At 36.1% G+C, this 19,927-nt stretch overlaps 1 long non-coding RNA gene and 1 other non-coding gene across 2 annotated transcripts in view; one reads left to right on the forward strand and one right to left on the reverse strand.

Annotated features, from left to right (window-relative positions):
* LOC138693068 (uncharacterized) overlaps positions 1-19,927 on the forward strand; it is an 880,072-nt gene that overhangs the window by 557,146 nt on the left and 302,999 nt on the right. The window lies entirely within an intron of this gene.
* TRNAY-GUA (transfer RNA tyrosine (anticodon GUA)) lies at positions 12,727-12,799 on the reverse strand. The gene has a single exon. It is a non-coding gene; the product is annotated as a tRNA-Tyr (tRNA).

Here is a 19,927-nt window from a genome sequence, read left to right on the forward strand (position 1 = left end):
CCATGAGTCAGGTTTATTGGTTTAATTTTCGGTTGTTAATTTGCACCCTTTCTTTCGCACCATGCTCTCCTTCTTTCAGTTCATCATTTCGACCATTTTCTAGCAAAAAGCTTCTGAACAGTGTAATATGACTGACAGGATTTGACAGTACAACACAACACAACACAACACAACACAACACAGAAGACGCACTACCCGACAGCAACCTCACTTCCAACAATTTTTCTAAATTGGTAGAAAAACGCACCACCAATTTTATTTACGCGATAGCATAGCAACGTATACAATCACATATTGTTCTCACTAAGCTTAGACGACCTCACTCACACCACTCTGCTTACTCGTGCCTTACCCAAAACATAATAAATCATACGGTGCATGCCTGTTGGTTATGCAGCGTTGTCACATTATAACTCTGAATTAGCCCAGCCGCTAGCTGAGGCAAGTACGATGTTTTTTTTTCTTTTCTTTTTTTTTTTTTTTAAGAGAAGTTAGTACCGTTCTCCAACCAGGAGATTAACCATGAAAGGAATGTGCTTACTATTGCATCATCTAATGGAGCGAAGTAGATGGATAATATTAGAGTTATAACATCAGTTTAAAACATGCGCTCTCCTGCATATGTTATTTCCTGTATGGAGGGATTAAATGACCAGGAGATTAACAGTGATCTAATTTTGTAACTAGGGTAGTATAAGTATGTGTGCATCAATGTTATCGTTTGTGATGTGAAAGTTAGCCAATGGAGATGCGTGTACCCATGTGTGTGACCTTATGATATCTTATGACATCAACATTCATTCACAGCATTGCCCCGCTGCGTCTCATTCCCCTGAGACTTTCTCGTTGGTTGGAGTACAGTAGTTATCTCTTTCTGCAAGCTGACCTCTCTCCTCGGTCTAAGGCCGTCTATGTTTGGCAACGCTGTTATAAAGGAATTCAGTTATCGGACGCGGCCAACTGCATAACTGCATCGAGAGCATGTCGATGTGACTTCTTTGACTTCTTTCCTCTAAGCTGGGGTCGTCTAAGTTTGGGGAGTACAATACCAACAACACGCTAAGCCTTCTTAAAACATTCGTCACAGAATGTTGTTTGCCAGGAAGTTTCAATTAAAAAGGTATCAATATGAAACCCTAACGATCTAAGGTGTGTTGACAACTTAAGACAGAGTAACATACCAATATAGAGATAACGGACATATGTCCAGTACTTTGAAGAAAACAAGATAATTAGGAAATTGAATTCTTTAGATATCAGAATGAAGTATACAAGTTCGCATTCATGATAGTCAACTCCATGTGCATGATGTATGCTTCGAACTGTCGCAGTCATCCATTAATGTAAGACAGAGTGTCTTCGAACGAATTCAAATCCATAGCGAGCACAGATGAACTGTACGACGAGAGCAACAGCAGAGAACAAAATTAGATTGAAATGTCGAGAAAGCTCACATCAAGCTTATAATACTGACTTGGAAACTGTGCAAGGATGTCGATTTTTACTACAATATTATTCCATATGGCAAACTACCAGGAGATCCAGTTGCTGCGCAACCATGAGATTAATTCAGTCAGACATTTCAGATTTGTTGTATGTAAGAACATAAACCATGAACAGTAATTAAGGGCATTTGTTCATTAACAGATTCAAAATTGCATTTTCTTTGGTTGTATTAAAGAGCGTTCTTTTCTGGACAATTTTATATAATTTATATATATTCCAAGAATATTTGTATTCAATAAATGTGCTTATTCAAGTCGTAACGCTGTAATGATCAATAATATAATTTAACTTTAAGGGGTTAGGTACAGCTTACAGCAGTAAAATTTTGGTAATATTCAAGATTTTTTCCTTCCATTACTGTATCTTATACAATAATGAAAATTAGTATGTGTAAAACACTGTCCTTCTGCTATATGAAAAAAATGTTTTTACGATTTAAAAAAAAATATCCCTACAGCTCCGACCTGGAGCGCAGTGATTTCCATCTCTACAGACCTGAGTTTTTAAGCGATTCAGCATCCATACGGCCGTTCAGAAAGCTATCATGACGTGGCTTCAGGGACTTTATGCAGATTTCTTCTATCGATGCCTTGGTATACCGTTGGAACAAGTGTTTGGTTAAGCATTGTGACTATGTTTAAAATGTAATGTGTATCTGTGCCCTTAAACTGTGCATCAGTTTGTTCTACCTGTGAAATAAAATTTGTCCGTAAGAACTCTTGAAGCACCTTCGTATTATCCATGCTAGTCGCCAGACTTTGCTTCACCTCGCCAAGATTTCATTCAAAGTTGGGCTGATACGAAAGAATAAATAACATAAGACAGTGCATTTACGAGAGTGCTACACAGCGGTCGGGAAAGGGCATTCCTGGAAGGGATTTAAGTGTAACAGCAAATAAACAGGTTTACCTATACGTATAAACAGAGTAGAGGAGTTCTTTGGATGTTAGTAAGTAGGGACAGGATTTTTAGGTTTCCAAGAAGTCTATTTTAGGTTATTGGAATAGGTGAAATAGGTTTTTTTTAGGCTTTTTGTCCATATTGTGAAAGGGGTCGCAAAAAATCGCCTAATTGCCAAAAATGTAGGCTACGCTTACAGTGAATTTTAAATAACATAACTTTTCCCTCGGTTGTGAAGATGGAATCATTTCCAGTCAATTGTCGTAGTAAATGTGATTTCACTTGTTTTGGCATAGCCTAACAAACACAAAATATAAAAATTCAGTGCTAACACCAGAAGCACCAGAATAAGGCAGACAATGCTGTAATGGCTACTGATCATACGAAAAGGGGAATTCGTTCTGGTTTTATATTAATTGTTGTGGAGATGAAACTAACAGCCCCTAGAATTGAGGATGCACCTCCACAGAGACCTCAGAAAAATTCAGAGCTCATACCCGATCACACAAGATCACAGTCTTCTTTCTGGGAACATGCCCGAAAACTTCATGAATTTCAACAGTGCGACTTTTTCGCACGTTCAGTCACCTCAAGAGAAAGTTTAGTCATTTCATATCCTTCTACTAGCATGTCATATCTGCAATCAGTGAAAATTCCAAAATACATGCAGTCCCAATCAGTGCCCTTGAGAGGGTGAAGAACGGGCCGCTATGCAAAGAAAGACGGAATTCCCTTTTAACCATTTTATCCAAAACAACAAGAGACTGAAGGGGTAAAGACCGCATATTGGGTCGCTTTTTCCAGTGCAGAAGAGAATAAAAATTGTAAGATGTAGCCTATGAAATTTCTAAATATAGTTATATAAAACGCAGTAAATATAGAAGACTACGGTACATATTAATTAGGATTTAGGTTGTTTTAGTTCTTAAAGTCCAATTTAATTTTTTTTTAGGTTCAACAGAATTTATATATATATAACTCTTATGACAATGATTCGGGAAAATTATCTAAGAAATAATGGATGCTATTCATAGACATTTCGCTAGCCCGCGCTACGAGCGTGCTAAACTAACCCCGGCTATCGTCTGGTTACTTGTACGGGATTCATATATCATATCATATCATATCATATATCATATCATATCATATCATATCATATTCATCCATCTATATTGCCTATAAAGAAACTTTTAGAACAATATAAAATAATTATATGAACATGGTTTAAGTTAAACCAATGCATGTAGTATTACTCCACAGTAATGGAGCATGCAGGCTGTAAAAAAAATCATATCATATCATATCATATCATATCATATCATATCATATCATATCATATCATATCATATCATATCATATCATATCATATCATATCATATATCATATCATATCATATCATATCATATCATATCATATATTCATCCAACTATATTGCCTATAAAGAAACTTTTAGAACAATATAAAGTAATTATATGAACATGGTTTAAGTTAAACCAATGCATGTAGTATTACTCCACAGTAATGGAGCATGCAGGCTGTAAGAAAAAATCATATATCATATCATATCATATCATATCATATCATATCATATCATATCATATCATATCATATCATATCATATCATATCATATCATATATCATAACATATATCATATCATATTCATCCATCTATATTGCCTATAAAGAAACTTTTAGAACAATATAAAGTAATTATATGAACATGGTTTAAATTAAACCAATGCATGTAGTATTACTCCACAGTAATGGAGCATGCAGGCTGTAAAAAAAAAAAATCATATATCATATCATATCATATCATATATCATATCATATCATATATCATATCATATCATATCATATCATATCATATCATATCATATCATATCATATCATATCATATCATATCATATCATATCATATCATATCATATCATATCATATCATATCATATCATATCATATCATATCATATCATATCATATCATATCATATTCATCCATCTATATTGCCTATGAAGAAACTTTTAGAACAATATAAAGTAATTATATGAACATGGTTTAAGTTAAACCAATGCATGTAGTACTACTCCACAGTAATGGAGCATGCAGGCTGTAAAAAAAATCATATCATATATCATATCATATCATATCATATCATATCATATCATATCATATCATATCATATCATATCATATCATATCATATCATATCATATCATATCATATCGCTAACACCGGTTTATGAATACGCAAAACGTTAGTTCTCTGATCTTCCACCGGAAGCCCGCACTAAGAATGTGTATGAATATGGCCCTATGAGTTTCGAAATAAGGGGAAAAAAATAGGTAAAACCTATAAATCCGGTCCCTATAAATAGGTTACGTTGGTAAACGATCCTATGAACTTTTTTAAACTTGCTTCTCAATTTCTTTTGGAATGGAAATATTAGTTATTATTTCTATGAAATATTTTACATTCTCTCTCCGATGACTTATATCCCTGGCAAATTCTCTGTAATATGAACTTATATCTAACTTCGTTTCCTCCTATACATTACTGGCCTTACATTGGTCATCACAAAAGTCAGACCGTTGTGCACGATATGCAGATCTGTTGAAGTATTTACGAAAAAAGTTACGAAAGTAAATTGAGCGGATGACTTGAGCTCCACTCTCTCCACTTGGTCTGATAGATGAAATTGCGGCTCTAACATCTGCCTCACATGAAGTTTTGGGGCCTTTCCTTTGTCTTCATCGCGAAGAGCTGAGAAAGCAGTTTCACGCAAATGTGTGTTGGTGCGGAAAAGAGAAAAAGAAACATGGCTTTTTATATAAAGTTCTGATATTCTTTTCACTGAGAGGCAGAATATAACCATATGTGCTTACTTTACGGATTTAGAAATGGCAACGGATATCCGTAACAATGTGCTAAGATATAGAAGCATCAGACACAAAATAAATGAATTTATGAATGTCTAGCAATTTTTAGTGTTTGTAATAAAACACAGAGGCCTGTATGAATGATTTCATAAGTCATATTTTTATTAATTCTCGTAGTATCTGATGGCTTTTGTTAATTTTCTGATGTTTAATCCGGTTACTGTGAATGATTTGAACAAATTGTAGAATTTGCATCTACACGGCTGCAAATCCAGTCGATTTAAGATTACTCTTTTCAGTTGGAACTAACCTGTATTAATCTAGGCGATATCCTTTATCCGTGAAGTATATATGAACCAGTGTTCGAATTGATAAAAATGTAAAGGATTTGAAATATCTCGTTCACATACCGATTTGTTTGTTTTTTTTTTAAGTATTTATATCAATTCTATAATTCGGTTTTAAAGTTTATTGTTACAAAGTTATGTATTATTATTATTACTATTATTATTATTATTATTGTTATTATTATTATTATTATTGTTATTATTATTATTATTATTATTATTATTATTATTATTATTATTATTATTATTATTATTATTATTATTAAATGCGTGTAGAGTACTGTTGGAAGACTTGAGGGAAAAAGATCTTTAGGGAAATAAAAAACGTAGATGGGAGAATGATATTAAAATGCATTTGAGCCTAGATCATATACACCCAGATTGCTCATCCCTATGTTAAAACGGTAGCACGTTGAAGAGAACAACCGCCGGCGCCGTAAACGAACACGAGATGGCAGTACAGTCGCTAATGCAATTCAAATGGGAGTTATGACGTGACTCCTTATGTAACAACTAGATGGTAGCATAGTAAACCTGACAAAAGTTGTTAACGTCAAAGCCTATAAGGCCGAGTAATCTGGGTATATATGATCTAGGATTTGAGGAGGGTGGGATATGATGCTAAGGACTGGATTAATCATGCTCAGGATAGGGACCGACGACGGGTTTATGTGAGGGCTGCAATGAATCTCCGGATTCCTTAAAAGCCATTTATAAGTAATAATTAAGTATATTATTATTATTATTATTATTATTATTATTATTATTATTATTATTATTATTAATTTGGTATTCCCAAGAAACTAGTTCGATTAATTAAAATGTGTCTTAGTGAAACTTACAGCAGAGTCCGTATAGGCCAGTTTCTATCTGATGCTTTTCCAATTCACTGCGGGCTAAAGCAGGGAGATGCACTATCACCTTTACTTTTTAACTTCGCTCTAGAATATGCCATTAGGAAAGTTCAGGATAATAGACAGGGTTTGGAGTTGAATGGATTACATCAGCTTCTTGTCTATGCGGATGACGTGAATATGCTAGGGGAAAATCCACAAACGATTAGGGAAAACGCGGAAATTCTAGATGAAGCAAGTAAAGCGATAGGGTTGGAAGTAAATCCCGAAAAGACTAAATATATGATTATGTCTCGTGACCAGAATATTGTACGAAATGGAACTATAAAAATTGGAGATTTATCTTTCGAAGAAGTGGAAAAATTAAAATATCTTGGAGCAACAGTAACAAATATAAATGACACTCGGGAGGAAATTAAACGCAGAATAAATATGGGAAATGCCTGTTATTATTCGGTTGAGAAGCTTTCGTCATCTAGTCTGCTGTCAAAAAATCTGAAAGTTAGAATTTATAAAACAGTTATATTACCGGTTGTTCTGTATGGTTGTGAAACTTGGACTCTCACTTTGAGAGAGGAACAGAGATTAAGGGTGTTTGAGAATAAGGTTCTTAGGAAAATATTTGGGGCTAAGAGGGATGAAGTTACAGGAGAATGGAGAAAGTTACACAACGCAGAGCTGCACGCATTGTATTCTTCACCTGACATAATTAGGAACATAAAATCCAGACGTTTGAGATGGGCAGAACATGTAGTACGTATGGGAGAATCCAGAAATGCATATAGAGTGTTAAATACCACACCCAGATGTTTGTGATGGGCAGAACAAGTAGCACGTATAGGTGAATCCAGAAATGCATATAAAACGTCAGTTTTAAGACCTGAGGGAAAAAGACCTTTGGGGAGGCCGAGAAGTAGGTGGAAAGATAATATTAAAATGGATTTGAGGGAGGTGGGATATGATGGTAGAGACTGGATTAATCTTGCTCAGGATAGGGACCAATGGCGTGCTTATGTGAGGGCGGCAATGAACCTCCGGGTTCCTTAAAAGCCAGTAAGTAAGTAAGTAAGTATTATTAACTTCCATGTTACTTACTGTGACATCTGACTTGACATTTCGAATTTCTGGTATGCCTATCATGTTAACTAGGATTGTAATGTTGGAGACCGATAGGATGCATTAGGGTGGTTTCATGTTTACTATCTGTTCGTGAGTCAGCACTCGAACATGCTTCAACAAGCGCAGCGCCGCTCGAATATTGATTACAGTACAAACTTATTTTAGTTACTTATTAAAATATTTAACTGGTACCCACCATTACATCAGACGGTCGAAGTGTTCACACTCTGGTCTTAAGCATGCGTGAATCCTCTTGAAAAGATTGCAAGAAATTGTGTGAAGTTCATTTTATATTGGTACCCTATGTCGTCAAGAGTTTTACCTCTGTTAAAACACGGTTAGGTCTATGTCTTGTATACTCTTTGTCCAGCGATAAGAATATCGTGTGTACACACTTCTTTCGCTAACTTAAAAATTGTTTGTGATGTTGGAACGTGTATTCCGGTATTATTATGACGAAATTTTTCCTCTTGCAGGATTTGTAAGGATGCTTTTACGTGAAGAAGCATAAGAAGCCAAAATGTCCCAGCCATCTTAACCATGAGAATTCAATTATAGTAACCAAATATAAATCTTAGTAAAGCTCTGCAAATTCTTTATTTTATCATATTCTCCAATTTAATTTTTGTCACACTGCTCCAAAAATGTTTTTTTTTTTTTTTCATCCAATGCCACCAGGTTGTCTTTTCGACATTTCTGGTCTTCTCTCCTGGCCGTGGCTTAGTTGTAACCCACTTCTGAGATTGGGACGCCTGGAAGGCGGAGTTACATTACCCCGATGATGTGATAGGATGATTGTGATAATGTGGTGCCAGGAGAGGTCTTAAATCTAAACTTAACCTAAATTCCAGACCATGGACGAACACAGGAATGAACCCCTTTAAGCACGTACTCGGAGTATTTTTTCCCCAGATATTAATTTGTGACTTGTCCCTTTTTTGTTAGTTTGCAAGTCTCAACAGGTCTAATTTTAATACATATTAATTTTGGTTTTCCTTGTTATATTCTTTTACTCAAAATTCTTCGTACCGGTATAGAGTAAGAAATAAAGTACACAGAATGAAATCAAGAAATGGTGGACATTTAGAGACTCCTCCAATAATATTGCCCCGCCTTGTAAGTTATCGGTCTCTATCGCGACTTCACTAACTCGAGAAATAGGTTGATATGAAACAAGAGGACGAAATACTTGCTTAGATGACATTTGAGCTTCGCCAGTCTAACTGTACGGTGGCAGGAAATTCAATCTTTGTCTTGGCGTAGAGAATATAGTTCTCAATTCGTTTATTTTGCTGGTCTGTCGTCGCCTGTTAGATGATATGGACGAAGATATTATTAAACTCTAAACAAGAAGTTGGGATGAGTTTATGTACTAGTCAGAATGGAGTTACATATTTCTCTACCAGAGTTCTTACTACTAATGTCAGAAGTTTTAAAACTGGAAGAGAATTAATGATTGTTTCAGAGGAATTTTTATTCTATACCATGAGCGAAGCACATATTGCAGTCTACTAGAGATTGTCGAATTTCTTGAAGTTGTTGTTTACACAAACTTATTGAAGGAAATAAAAAATGTTAGTACACGTTGAAAGACGTCATTGTTGTTATCACCACGACCATTACAATCACCACTGTCATCGCCATCATGATTATCACCACCACCACCACCACCACCACCACCACCACCACCACCACCTCACTTTTATCAAATTATCACCAACCCCATTACCAGTATTACTACCGCAACATTATTACCACCTCATTGACAGATATAATCATCAAAGCCAATTATCGAACAAGTATCACGTAATAAATAGCAGCATAAATATCAGGATGAATAGAGATATGACATGACTGAAGGTAGAAATTTATACCACAACATCAGGATACTAGGTTAGTTGTGCTTAGACTATCGTTACGTCATGAATGACCTGAAGCCTGAGGTATGGCCAGGTTACAACTGAAATGTGTTTTGTATCGCAGCAATTGAATGGGGATATGTTTCTCGTGCGTATAACGAACACTCTATGCACACCTAACCTTGTACAGTCTCTGTGAGTAAATTCCTACCTTTAGACATGACGTAACATATATTTGACAGTTGAAAGTAAAGTAATAATTTACAAAACAGAAATGAGATCAATTTTGGCATTTAGTTTAAATGTAGTTCTGTTTATAAGTATGCATAAGGGTGTAATTATGTGACTTATTTGAACTGTTGTATCAGTGAAGCGTGGTGAGTCAGTGAAGTTATGGTTTTACAGTGCAGTGAATAGTTCCGATCAGTGATAATTTATAGTGTCAATGAAATGTGTTCTATAGTGTCAGTGAAATGTGTTCTAGAGTGTCAGTGAAATGTGTCCTAAAGTCTCAGTGAAATGCGTCACAGTGCCACTACAGCGAGTGAGATGAGAGTAAAGTGAAAGATTATTATCAGTACCAATGTGAAACTTATGTAGGGCCTATAAATATGTCGGCTGTATTGTAAAATTAGATTCACTTATTAATTAGGTTATTTTATGTATTATTATAATTGTAATTATTGTGCTAAATTGTATTGTGTACTCTTATTGTATTGTGTATTGTAATTTGATTGCGTATTGTTTATATTGTGTAGGCTATACCACTGTCACCGGGTGCTTGCCCACTTCCAGTGTAAATAAATACATTCATGCTTAGTAGAAATCAGAACTGATGGAGCGGAAACGAAACAAAAAGTGAGCACATATGAAATGAAAATTTACAGTACTATTCAACATTATTTAACAGAAAACCCAACAGAATTAGGGCAAATACTAAAATTTAAGACCTCGAATTTTAATACAGACAGAAGAAATTATTGGAAGGAACATTATTAATAAATTAATTCGCTCACTCATCCACCTACCCACCCACGTATTTATATATATATTTATTTATTTATTCATGTATTTATTTATTTATTTATCTGATCATGGCAGATTAGATGCATTCCATGGAATCGTGATCATGAATAAAACAGGCTGTCATTTCATGGTTACTTATTTCTTAATGTTTCTGAGCTTATGCAGCCATGACATCGTGATCTTATAACCCCTCCAACTTGAAATATTTATTTAATGCAAATTTGTGCTATCGTAGAAAAAACATTGTATGATACACATTCGTAAAGCTGTTTTATTGGCCCTTGTGTGTTTGTGAAACGAGGCGAAGCCAAAAAAAGAATCTTTACGAACTTGTGTCATAAATAACTATTTCAAAATTCACTTATTTCCTATACATATTACAAACTACAAGCTACGTTACTCCTTACTTTACTCTTAAACAAACGCATATAGCTTCATGTAGAGTGAAGAATTCTCTTGATTTATAATCGTACTTTCCAATTCATCAGAAGGAGCATACAGGGTGAACCGTAAGTAATATCATTAATATCAGGGGGCTATTCTTTGGGATATCTCAAACAAAAAGGTTGACTACAATTTTGCTCGTTTTTGCTTCCTTTCCGAGATGAAAATGATTTTTTATGAAACATTCCATAGCTTGTTTTGGGAAAGAAATTGATAAAATTCCCAATATGCTCAGTCAATTTAAGAGAGCAATGTATTATGCTAATAAATGATTGAAAGAAAATGTTGGGATCAAATTCTGCACATTTAAAGGATAAAACTAAATTCTTTCAAAAATTTATTACACTGCTCTCCTAGATTGACTGAGCATATTGGGAGTTCAATCAATGACTTTCCCAAAACAAGCTATCTGGAAAAGAAAGCAAAAAACGAGACAAATTACTTACGGTTCATACTGTATAGACAGAATGGTGAGAAGAACCAAAGAAAACACTTAAAGGTGAAAAGAGAAAGGTCGCTAAAGGATAAGGAGAGAGTAGATGCATATCTTCAGAGAAAGGAGCTTGATAGGAGAAACAAAAGGATGAATTTGTACATCGAGGAAGAAATTATAAACAGAAAACCCACCAAGCACATTCATATGTCATTTAGTTGCAAATGGCTTAGCTGGAACTACGATTATCAGCTATTTTACGGTATATTTCATTTTGTAGTAAATACGTGTAGGACCTTGGACTAGAGTGGATGAGTGGAGCTTCATTTTCCATCATTTTCGTCGTCATTTGGTCCCTATGTCTGCAAGTGATAGGTGTATCACTTTGGTTCGCAACATCCAATTGAGTGGGCAGACCACGAGTGAAGCTGAATAGTAATGCTATCACAGGTAATCTCTGGAGAATCTGCTTGTAGCGCACTACTATCTGTGAAGACGCGCTGCTGTGTTGCCAAGTCATACTTGTTATTTTTTTTTTGAGCGGCAAACACAGGAGATATCTTCTTTGTTACAACAAAAAGCGCGGGGGTATCAAGCTGCAGACAAAGACGAATCGACAAAGAATAGCTGCAAGTTGCAGCAGGGGTTCGCTGCTGGTCAATCTTGTGTCGAGAAGGGGGTTGTGTCGCCGGAGCAACAATGCACCTCCTCGAGACAAAAAGGACACATGTCACGCTCTTGAAGCTGATGTGACCTCTGACTTTTGGGGCACGCGCTTAAAGCTAAAATAACTGCATGTTTTATAAGGACTCACAGCGTAGCGGGGAACCTGTTGTTTCAGTTGTCCAACGGGTGAAATAATTTATAGTCATCGTATTGAGGTTATGTTCCCATGCTTGCAGATTTAAGAGAGAGATTTCCTTGTATTTTGCTTCATTTTCTGCCTTTTACGCAGGATACAAATGATCTGTAGTGTTATTCCAAAGTCATAGAACAGTTTAAAGTTCTCTTTGTTAAGAAGTAAGTTGTTAGAAAAATTGTAATACAGTTTTTCTGTTTGTATTATATATATATATATATATGTTACAATTATTAGCAAAATAAATAAATAAATAAATAAATAAATAAATAAATAAATAAATAAATAAATAAATAAATACTAGGAAATTTTATGTTTCTTCTGGAATTAATGATGTTTTGTTTAGTCGTTTTCAATTATTTACAATTGTATCATTTCTTTTTCTTTTCCTTCTCCATTGTTTTCTTTTTTCTATTATAATTGTTTAGCTACCATTTATTTAAAAAACACAACAATTTTAGGGTTAACTTTGTCTTGTAGTTAATATTTGAGGAGAAAAATTCGCTCCGGCGCCGGGGATCGAACCCGGGTCCTTGGTTCTACATACCAAGCGCTCTGACCACTGAGCTACGCCGAATTCAATCCACAGCACCGGATCGAATTCTTCTCCTTCAATGTTTCCCTTTATGGCCTGACTCCATGTTAGGCATATATGTTGACGTACAGTATATGTCCAGTGTCAACTGTCATTATACTAGGAGCGCACTCAGCTGAATGACTTATTTGGCCGAGATTCCGCAGAATTCGGCGTAGCTTAGTGTACAGAGCACTTGGTAGGTAGAACCAAGGACCCGGGTTCGATCCCCGGCGCCGGAGCGAATTTTTCTCCTCAAATATTAATTGTCAATATTACAGATATTATTCTGTATGACAAATTAATAAATCTATAATATTCTCATAGTTAGCAGTTCATATGTCTGTACAGACTACTGTGCACTTAACTGCGGATTCCCGGGCAAATAAGTCACTCAGCTGAGTGCGCTCCTAGTGTAATGGCAGTTGACACTGGACATAGTATACGTCAACAGATATGCCTAACATGGAATCAGGCCATAAAGGGAAACATTAAAGGATGAGAATTCGATCCGGTGCTGTGGATTGAATTCGGCATAGCTCAGTGGTCAGAGCGCTTGGTACGTAGAACCAAGGATCCGGGTTCGATCCCCGGCGCCGAAGCGAATTTTTCTCCTCAAATATTAATTGTCAATATTACAGATATTATTCTGTATGACAAATTAATAAATCTATAATATTTGTATTGTAGGCCGCCTTCACTTGGAGAAAGGTAATTAAAATTTGTTCAGAATAATATCACATTATATCCTTCGTTTTTCCCTATTTTGTCTTAAATTGGATTTTCTCTCTCCTTTAATCACACAAAACATTTCGTGTATGTTTTGTTTGTTGGAACTCATTAATATGTATTTAATGTAATAATTCCTATATCTGACAAGTAAGCAGACAATGTTTGCGTTTCTGTTAGATAATGAAACCTACGTTCTTGTTGTTGTTGCACGACGTAAGCATGAGATTCATTGCGGCAAACTCACAGCTGTGGCTGTCTTCGCTCCATTCTCTCAGCTCCCGATCCTAGGGTGCACATGGTGTTGATATTTAAATAAGACAGCGGCCTCGTAGGGAGAACACGTTGTCGAAACGTCTTGTAGACTGTCACTCGTTCCTTGTGGTGCAGGGTTATATAAGACAAGTGCAATATCCACACCGCGACTCTTACAAGCGTCTCTCACTCTCGCGTTTTACGAGATTTCACTTCGCCGGACTGCGTGGGTATTTCTGCTCCAAACACTGGATCTCTGTACCAAGAGGATAAAACTGACACATTTAATTGGTGTTGAGGTATTTCAAAGCAGATCCTTAACACGATTATTTGGTTTTGTACATAGTTGTTAGTTAATCTAAATAGCCTATATACAAAAACTTTATCCACTTTGATTATGTAATGTGGACTTTAAATCACTAATAAAAACGTTGTAAAGACATTCATTACGCAACTAGTTAGATAATGGCACTTCTATTACGCAACTAGTTAGGTAATGATACTGCTATTACCTATTATGTATTGAAAATGTACTCGATTCCTTAGCCTGGTAGCTTTAACTTATTCCTTTTAAAACCGCGTACAACTGCATGTACACTTAGCGGCAAAAAGAATGGGCCGGCCGACAATGTCTAAGTTCGAGAGACATAACATTGCGCATGCTCGTCTCGTTAAAGCCATAGTTCACGAGTAACACATAATTAAACCATTTAAATTTGCTGTATTTTGTTTAAGAGTCTAAAATATCTAATAAAATCGAATGGCGGGTTGATTCTAGATACATCAGGGCCCTTGAAGAGTGAAATAATAACAAAATTGATAAATACAAAATCAACCGAAGCGAATATGAATAGGAAAACCACGTATTATGCCGAACCAACATTAACTGTCACAGTAGCGTAAGTTGTAACGGCTTTGGTCTATTGAACAAGTTGATAGTAGTAGCTCAAGGTTCGAATCTCTTCGAATGTGGCGATATCTCTTAGAATATGCCCAAACTCTAATAAATAATAAACCTCCCTCTCTCTTTCAAGCAATACTGCTATCTGTTAATACAACGTTCTGTCTCGTCATTACGCTTGAAGATGGCACAGAAACAATAACTCATTGCCCTGGTTCGCATAGGTTATTCTGCGTATGGTACTCTCCGACAGAACTTCGATTGGAGAAATGTCATTTTCTCCGACCAGGTAATTGCCTCCAGTAGCATTCTGCGTATGCTACTCTCCGACAGGACTTCGATGGAGAAATGTCATTTTCTCCGACGAGGTAATTGTCTCCAATAGCAACGATAGTAGGCCTACTGCTCTAGTTTATTGTATGAATGGCCACCGATACGATGAACGCTTCGTGAGACGAATTATTAACAAGTCGGTTTGCGTGAGGGTTGCGTGTTAGGAGTGGATGTCATACGATGGGGCAGAACTTCTGGACGCATCCACGGGAGGTTTACGGCAGAAGTCTACGAACACATTTTGGCAAATGTAATGATCCCTTTCGCCCGAAATCGATATCCAGAAGGAACACTTTTCTTCCAGCAGGATAATCATCCGATACACACCGCCAACCGGATTCAAAGATGGTTTACGAGGAGGCGTGATGTCGACCCAGTTGACTGGCCTCCAAAATCACCAGATATGAATCCGATTCAAAATTTGTGGGCTGCAGTCAAAAGGATCCTACGCTCTAATTGGGCAGAACCACCACCCGTTCGGACGCCTGAGGAATTGTGGAACAGAGTTCTAGATGCTTGGGAGGAGATGGCCAAGAATTTAGACCTGTTCCATAATCTTGTGGACTCCATGCCGCGCAGAATTAGGGCAGTTGTTGACGCAGGTGGTTTGTGGACGAGATACTAGTCCCCACCACAGGCCTTGTTTTGTTAATATATTAAAAAATTGTTTGGTTTTGTTAATTTAATTATTTATTTGTGTTTGATATACGTCCGGTTTTTTAGGATGTGAAACAAGTATTTTTGTTTATACAGGCCAGGTCTCACCTATTAATAGCCCACAGGTGATGGGCAATAATATCTTTACAAGGCAGGCATAACGAAATTTGTTAACAAATGCCATTTCACATTTAAACTAATAAATTAAGTAAAAGTTAAAATAAAAAAAATAATAATAATGTTTCCGTACCGGGAAGCGAACTCACAACCTCTGGTACCGATGTCGGACTTCTGACCACTTGGCCACACACTGCTCGTAAGGTTTACTGCATTATAGACGGAGGACTTTCAATGAAGAGGCACCACAGCAATGCCTTGCAGTGGGTTACGTTTACACGAGTGAACCGCGCGATAGAACTTAGCATTTCTGTCGACCAAGAGTCGGCCCATTCCTTTTGCCGCTAAGTGTACTTACGTCAACCTTCTTCTTCAAAAATAATTCTCTCTGTACAATCGAGTAGTGTGTCCACAATGAACTTGACTTTTCACATGCAGCTTTCTCACTAAAGTATGCCAGTATTACCTTCTCCAACACGCTTTCTACTTTTCTTGGAACACAAATCTTCAATTTTTTTTTATATTCCACTTCATATGATGAAAGAGAGATGGAACGGAGAAAAATTCTCTCCGGCGCCGGGATTTGAACCCGGGTTTTCAGCTCTACGTGCTGACGCTTTATCCACTAAGCCACGCCGGATACAATCCCGACGCCGTTTAGAATCGTCTCAGATTAAGCTCCATCTCTTGGGTTCCCTCTAGTGGCCGCCCTATGCACTACGTCATAGATGTCTATAAACGCAGGACCGAAGTCCATACATGTGTTGAGGTGCACTCAGATGAGTGACTGTTTGGCCGGGATCCGACGGTATGGGCGCCGTTCCATCTCTCTTTCATCATGTGATGACGCAGAATATCTGCGTGGAAATATCATATGTACTTCGGTACATCATAATATATATGATATGCGTAATAAATCACTTTGTGATTTAAAGACGGCGCCCATACCGTTGGATCCCGGCCAAACAGTCACTCATCTGAGTGCACCTCAACACATGTATGGACTTCGGTCCTGCGTTTATAGACATCTATGACGTAGTGCAGAGGGCGGCCACTAGAGGGAACCCAAGAGATGGAGCTTAATCTGAGACGATTCTAAACGGCGTCGGGATTGTATCCGGCGTGGCTTAGTGGATAAAGCGTCAGCACGTAGAGCTGAAAACCCGGGTTCAAATCCCGGCGCCGGAGAGAATTTTTCTCCGTTCCATCTCTCTTTCATCATGTGATGACGCAGAATATCTGCGTGGAAATATCATATGTACTTCGGTACATCATAATATATACCACTTCATATGTTACGCTGGTTTCGATAGTACTAAACATTCAGTTGCAAAATTTGCAGCATTTTCAATATCTGAATCCTCGTTTGAACTCATTTTAGCAATGTTTGTTTATTTCTCCTAGTACTGCTGTTCTTATGTCATAAACAATTCCTGTCGTGTTCATAACTAATAAAACAAACATAAACGAATCACTTCTTGCAGAAGAAATTAATAATAATACGATCGCCTCCCCACAGAATAAATGTTCAAAACTAGTGAAATTGTTACAATTACTTTTATTTAAAATTACGTTTTTCTTTTTCTTTCTTTTCTTTTCTTTTTTTTTTTTTCAAAAGGGGTAAAACGTACTTCTCGTAACTTCATATTACAATAATCGACTGGTTACCAAACTTGTATTGTAATATAAAACGTCAACAATACTTATATCGCAAATAACTATAATGTATATTGTTATTAGCATTATCATTATCATTGTTATTTATTTATTTCATTTATATATTTTATATATTTTTATTGATATTTTTATTTACTCTGTTGCAGTTAAGGCCGTAAGGTCTTCTCTAACACACCACCAGAATACAAATGCAAAAAATGCGCTTCAGCATCTTACCTTAGGCATTTTACTTCTGCAATGAACCTTCAATCAGCCACAACATTAGTTATTTAAATAATATGACTAGTAAGAGCAGTGATCGATAACACTACACACTATGACTGCGTCCCGGTTTTGACTTTCTAGAGGATGAGGGCCTAAATTGCGTAACTATTTTGTATATGAACATACCTGTACCTGCGCTGTGACGTCACATATATTTGGAATCAGGCAACTTCTTTCCAGTGTAAAAGTAGCTAAATACGGAGCCTAGTGATTAAACTTAGTAACATCTAAACATTAAGTAGGCCCTAACTGATTGTACAAATTGCATGATGAATGTAATCAGGAATATATTTTTGGATATTCTGCCGTGAAATAACTCAGTACATTTTTACCATGTGATACACACTTAGCTCAACAGTAACTCCTATAACTTTAATATCTCTTAATCACCGTCACTACACTAGTAGTATCCTAGAATTATTAATGTGTACGGCGTATGAGGTCACTGTTTGCACCATAAGTAACACACCGCATAACAATAACAATAACATTCATTATTTTGCTAACGCATCTATTATGTGGTTTATACTACTATATAGCATTGAGTGGTTATCTCGTAGTACGAAGTTGAATGCAATTTGTGTGTGTTACTGATCAAAAGTTTATCAACATTGATTCCTATTAAATCGTCCAGGACATCCATGTTCGTTCGTTGTCAATGTGATATCCCGTGTTACGTTAGTTCCGTACAGGACCGACATAGTGCTGACACGTCACGGGAGTACAGTTATGTGTATGTATGTATGTATGTATGTATGTATGTATGTATGTATGTATGTATGTATGTATGTATGTATTTTTTATAATTACAGCATGCCCCATTACCTAAGTAATACTACATGCTTTCATTTTCTATGTAGTAAAAATAAATAAATAAATATATATATATACATACATACAATATATACAATTTGTTAATCCTAATTAACTTAAAATTGTCTATGTATGTATGTATGTATGTATGTATGTATGGTCCTTGTGATGTATGTATGTATGTATGTATGTATATATGTATGTATGTATGTATGTATATATGTATGCATGTATGTACCTTTTTTTGAGCAGCATGTTCCATTACAAATGGAAAGTAATACTACATGCCTAGGTTTACCTTCAAGTACATAATCCATTTACATTATATATTATTATGTTGCCATTCTAGATTAAATATGGACTAGTGTAGTTCATCTACTATGTGTAACTGCCAAGATAATATTGGTACTTCTTAATCTAACTTATTTTCCTATTCCTAACCTATGAAATACAAGAATCTATTTACATATTCTAGCATTTAAATATTTACAGTATTTACATATTTACTATCTCTTGATGTATGTATGTGTGTATGTATGTATGTATGTATGTATGTATGTATGTATGTATGTATGTATGTATGTATGTATGTATGTATTTTTATATAATTACAACATGCCCCATTACCTAAGTAATACTACATGCTTTCGCTTTCTATGTAGTACAAATATATATACACACACACACACACCTTTACTTTTTAACTTCGTTCTAGAATATGCCATTAGGAAAGTTCAGGATAATAGATAGGGTTTGGAGTTGAATGGGTTACATCAGCTTCTTGTCTATGCGGATGACGTGAATATGCTAGGGGAAAATCCACAAACGATTAGGGAAAACGCGGAAATTCTAGTTGAAGCAAGTAAAGCGATAGGGTTGGAAGTAAATCCCGAAAAGACAGTATATGATTATGTCTCGTGACCAGAATAATGTACGAAATGGAACTATAAAAATTGGAGATTTATCTTTCGGAGAGGTGCAAAAATTCAAATATCTTGGAGCAACAGTAACAAATATAAATGACACTCGGGAGGAAATTAAACGCAGAATAAATATGGGAAATGCGTGTTATTATTCGGTTGAGAAGCTTTTGTCATCTAATCTTCTGTCAAAAAATCTGAATGTTAGAATTTATAAAACAGTTATATTACCGGTTGTTCTATATGGTTGTGAAACTTGGACTCTAACTTTGAGAGAGGAACAGAGATTAAGGGTGTTTGAGAATAAGGTTCTTAGGAAAATATTTGGGGCTAAGAGGGATGAAGTTACAGGAGAATGGAGAAAGTTACACAACGCAGAGCTGCACGCATTGTATTCTTCACCTGACAATTAAGAACATAAAATCCAGACGTTTGAGATGGGCAAGACATGTAGTACGTATGGGC

This window comes from Periplaneta americana, chromosome 17 (assembly GCF_040183065.1).
Source record: "Periplaneta americana isolate PAMFEO1 chromosome 17, P.americana_PAMFEO1_priV1, whole genome shotgun sequence".
Taxonomy (NCBI): domain Eukaryota; kingdom Metazoa; phylum Arthropoda; class Insecta; order Blattodea; family Blattidae; genus Periplaneta; species Periplaneta americana.